At 34.2% G+C, this 5,422-nt stretch overlaps 1 long non-coding RNA gene across 1 annotated transcript in view; it reads right to left on the bottom strand.

Moving 5' to 3' along the window:
* Positions 1 to 824: 824 nt before the first annotated feature.
* The window catches only part of LOC108529461 (uncharacterized), a 40,716-nt gene continuing 36,118 nt past the window's right edge, over positions 825 to 5,422 (bottom strand). The window contains exon 3 of the long non-coding RNA XR_001885533.1: positions 825 to 967. This is a non-coding gene — a long non-coding RNA (uncharacterized LOC108529461). The remainder of the gene's footprint in view (positions 968 to 5,422) is intronic.

Consider the following 5,422-nt stretch of genomic DNA (forward strand, 5'->3'; position numbering starts at 1 on the left):
TATGGAAAGAATTTAAACATTTTAGTACTACTGGTGAGAATGCTGACTGGTAGAGCCATTTTGGAAAACAGTAGGAAGGTTTCTCCAAATATTAAAAATAAAACTATCATATGGTCCAGCAATTCATTTTCTGTGTCTTTGTGTATATATACATACATACACACACACATACACAGTCAATAAATGATTGAAATAAGAATCTCAAAGAGCTATTAGAATGCCCATGTTCATTGCAGCACTATTCACAACAGTCAAGATATAGAAACAAAGAAATATTACTCAGCCATTAAAAAGAAATGAATTACACATTTGTTACAGCATGAATACATCTGGAAGATACCATTCTAAATGAAATAGCCAGTCTCAGAAAGGCCAATACTGTAGGATTCTACTTACATGAGGTATCTATCATTTTCAAACCCAGAGAATCAGAGAAGAGAGTGGTAGTTGCCAGGGTCTGGGTTAGGGGAAGGAGGAGTTGTTATTCAAAGGGATAAAGTTTCAATTTATGCAAAATGAATAAGTTTTGCAGATTTTCTGCACAACATAGTACCTATAGTTAACAGTACTGTATTGAGTATTTAAAAATTTGTTAAAAGAGTAGATCAGATGTTAACCATTCTTACCACACACACACACACACAAAAGAGACATAAGAACATTTTTGGTGGTGATGAATACACTTCTACCTTGATTACACGAATAATATCATAGATGCATGGGCATGTCCAAACTCATCAAATTGTACAAATTAAACATGTACAAAGTGTTTTGTTTGTTTGTTATCAATTATTCCTCAATAAAGATGAGGAAAGAATGGAAGGGAAGGGAAGGGGAGGAGAGGGGAGAGGAGTGAAGGGAAAGGTGGAAAGAAGGAAGGAAAAGGAAATCATGATGGTAGCATTATGTGCAGGTGAAAGTTACCAGGCTTTCAGAAGACAAGTAAGGTCTTCTCACTTGGAGATTTCTGGGGAAAAAAAAAAAAAAAGGGAAATAAGTTTTAAGGAAATGTTAAGCAGAGTTGGACACGAATGTTACAGTTCAATGAAACTGACAGCAAATAATCAGACATACAGTCATTTCCACAATACCCGGAGTAAGATTTTTATCTGAATATTTTCTGCTCTCAGTTTATATTTTACATGATTATCTGCAACTCTGAATTTATCTAATGATATCTTAATCCTAATTCAACTTTCTGTAGTGTAACAACAACAACAGATTGCGGCTCAGAAATAATAAAATCCTAAAAAACAAGTATGGTAAAAGGTACCCTTTACGCCCAATGGGTCATTGTAATGTAAGCCCAAGTAGGCAGATTTAACAGGTGTTGTTTGATTGACAATAGTCTTGCTCCCCCGCCCCTTTCCCTTGAGAGTAAGTGAGACTTTTTCTAGCTGCATTGTTGGTCTACATGCGGCATACTGGCTACATTTTAGGGAAAAGTGTCCCTTCCTAGAAAAGAGAGCACAATTTGGCCTCCATGTGATACATCACCCATGATAAATATGTATGTGTGCATATTATATATATGTATATTACAAACATATTTCTTGCTTAGACACATCTTATCAGACAATGTCAAATAATCGTGAGCCCTTTGATAAAATATTAAAATGTTAATCTTTAAAACATTTATGAAAAATAGGAAGGAAAGGGAGAGGAGGAAATAAACAACAGTATTCATTAACGTTTAGTTATGCATTTGCCCTTAATATTTTATTTGGGTTATGTTTACAGTTTGAAATTTCATGTTCCATGGACAAGCTTCAACCACATCTGACATGTGTCTTCCAAACGAAAAGCAATAGATGCTTGTTTCTTTTCTATAACACTAGAAGACACAAGATATTTGCAGATGAAATATCATTGTGATTGTCTCTGAAGGCTAAATGCATATCCAAAAATGTTGATTGCAAAAAGCGTTTGGGTGGCCAATGTTCCAATAACTTAATGAGTCTGGGAAAGCAAGCTAATGCTTATGAGCACTGTAAAATTAAATTCTAAATAGGTGTATTGTTGTTCTTATGATAATATCACTACCAGTCTCCCTATGTGCATTGCTGTGGGGAGAAAATGTAAGATTTTTCTTAAAAAAAAAAAGAATGTTCAGAGACTATTAGGTTAAATTAAACATTGCTGTAGAAAATAAATGTTAAGTTTATTGATTTTATTTCATGATAGAAATGATGTCAAGGTCCCATTTCAAGGCCCCCATACTTGCAGTTCCAACTGTCTGGAATGGTGTCATTCCCAAATACATCTAACTCTTTCCTTTGGCCCTCCAAGTCTCTTCAAATGTTACCTTTCTCATAAGTCTTCCCTGTCTACCTTTCCTAAATTTACTACCTCTTACCCCAATATCGTGTCCTGCTACTGTTATCATTTATCACTACCTACAAACTTATTATCTATGTTGCTTGTTTACTGTGCTAATGATAGGTTGTGTACTGTCTGCCTCCTCCACACGGAAGAAAGCCCATGAGAGACATTTGTTTATTGTGTTCACTGTTACATCTCCACGTTCTAGACTAAGGCCTGGCATATACCTGGGGCTTAATAAATGCTTTTTGAATGGTACATATAATTTTATTTGTCTCTCACAACCAAGAAAAGTGGATATTATCTGTGCCCTTAGCTAAATAAACAGAGCACCCAAAGATAGTAAATAACTTACTCCAAACCTCAGAACAAGGAACAGTCTTTCTCTGAGAGATTAAATATGAAAAAAGGAGAGCGAGGAAGCTGGATGACACAACTGAGGTGGGCTAAGAAGAGAGGTCAGACTTGTTATGTGGTTACTCCAGGAGTTAGGGAGATGTCAATGGAGAGAAAGCAGGAAAATGAATTTTAGATCTTAGCCGAGATGGACAGAATTACAATGCAACATCTATGGACGGAGGGAGTTCCTGGAAAATGGAGATATTCAAGGATGATATGAATAATCAGAATTCAGGGCTGTTGCAATGATGATTATATTCTGAGAAGGAACATGGATCAGATGTTTTTTAAGGACCCTGCACGATTTCCAAATATAAATTTTTAATAACACTTGGCTGCCAATGACGCCAATTACTAAGCTTCTCTGGAAGAAGAAAGGCTGGGATTTCCAATAGAAGGAACAAAAAAATCACGTTGTTCTATTTTGAAAAACTAAATTACAGCTTCAAGGAGAAAGCTTGGGGATGATGGAAATAGCCTTCACAGAGCATCTACTGTACTGTGCGAGTCACTCCACTCACATTTTCTATTTTTCTGCATATCACCATTTCAAATGAGGATCCTAAGATTAGAAGCCAAATGACCTGCTCAAGGTGAACACAGTGAGAAAAGTGCAGATGTGAGATACAACGAGCCTTTCAACTCACTCCCAGCTCTCTACTTTGCCAACTATGTTCTAGCTGGATTTGTTAAAAATAGGAAATAAATTAGTTCCGAAATATAGATAAATGAACAGAGAACAACTTAAGAGTATTTTTGTGGCTCAGAGAAAAAAATCTGAAACTTTGTAAATTAGCTTTGCTTATCTTAGAAGAACAATTTAAAAGTGTTTAAAACCACTTGTGATGATGAGTTCAGAACTCGAGCTAAGCAGAATTGAAACAAGCATGCACCAGTCAAACTGCATTGGCCATTTTTTTTTTCATATTAGAAGTTGAAAAATGGTTATATGTTTCAGAATAAAACATTCCAGTATATTCATAACTTGCTGTATATTTTTAAAAGATAGATAACTTGGTAACTTGGTTGATTGATTCATTTGTTTATTGCTCATAATTCTGTTTTAGTATATCACTATGTTTTATACAGCTTTATGTTTGTCTTTTGAATTTTTTAATCATAAAAGAAGCAATGACTCTATGAACTGTAGAAATTAGAAAAAAACTTCCTAATTTACTACTCTTAAAATCTTTGCTCTCCAGGAATAAACTGTGTTTATCAGGCAACTTGGCATGGATTTATTAGTCAGCTAATAATGCAACAACAACAAACAGTTATATAGTATTTATTCCATGGCTACACTTTCCTATATAATTAATTTAATCTTCACTTCCAATACAACATGCTATTGCATTTCCACTTAATAACAGTGGAAACTGTGGCAGAGATGTTAAGTAATGTGCTCAAGGATACACAACCAGTGTTATATCTAGCACTGGACTAGAAATCTGGGGGAATTAAAAAATTCTATTTTAGATGTATTACCCATCCTTAAAAAACAAAAAAAAAAACTGAACTATTTGATTATTGAGTCAATTAATACATGAGTGAATAAATGGATCAATAAATTACATAATTAATAAAAGAGCCAAAGAACAATGTATATTATATAATCAAATCCTATCTTTGTGGTTATTAAATTGAATTTTTTGGAAATCTACAGACAAAGGAATACAGAGTAGCATTGGTGTCGCGGGGAAATGAGGTAATATCAAGCTTTATAAAAGCAGAAGTAATCTAATTAATTTAACCAATAGATATTATTCACATCATGCTGGAGAGCCATCGGACTACATTTTGCAGCTATAGAAACATGTGTGGTATGTCCTCAACATATTTCTAGTGGGAGAGAAAGACTGTAAACAAATAATTGCAAGAAGGTTTGGTTTAGGCGATGGTAGAATACCAATAAGATGTAGAAGTCTTACAGAAGAGAAAGGCAAGGCTGAGTGTTTTTTTAAATATTGATAGAAAATGCATATGGATAACATCTGTAATTCAATTAAAATTACCATTCATGGCAAAGAGTTCTTGTGCCAGTGTCCTCGTGCTTTAAATTTGCTTGAACTCATTTTTTAGACTTCAGTGAATGTTACAACTGGATGTGGTATACACCCCATAAATAGGAAATGGACTTTAGATTGGTTTTCTGTTTTCTGTGAAGCCAAATGTTGTCTATGTCATTAGAGTAAATTAGTGCTCTAAGATTATTTATTTAACTAGAAAAATATGCAGATGCCAAATATTCACATGAACATTATCAACAAAAACTGATCTAATTTCATATTTCAGAGAATCTATCTATACCAATGGCACAAGAAGGACTGCTTTGTTAAAATAACATGTTTTGTAACTGAATTTCCCTTGCACATCTGTTTTTATTTATTTGTATATTATTCATCTTTTAAGAAAGTAGGAGATTATTGAGATTTAGCATTTTAAGTGGAGATGTGTCTAAGGGACTCAGAACAAATGTCAAGAGTGACATCCGTCTAAGAGCACAATTACTTGCTTAATGATTCATCATTTGTGTCCAGCAATGCATGCTGTGGTGGACGGAAGTGTTAAATACTTATAGTGAAGATTTCAGATGATACCGCCACAACAAAGGGCATTAGGTAAGTCCAGAAATCAAAGGACTTTTACTAGTTATCAAAAAATTGAAACGGCAGTTGATGAAGATTCAAAAAGTGCAGAAATT

The sequence above is a fragment of the Rhinopithecus bieti genome, unplaced genomic scaffold (genome assembly GCF_001698545.2).
Source record: "Rhinopithecus bieti isolate Rb0 unplaced genomic scaffold, ASM169854v2 scaffold_865, whole genome shotgun sequence".
NCBI classification, from domain to species: Eukaryota; Metazoa; Chordata; class Mammalia; order Primates; family Cercopithecidae; genus Rhinopithecus; species Rhinopithecus bieti.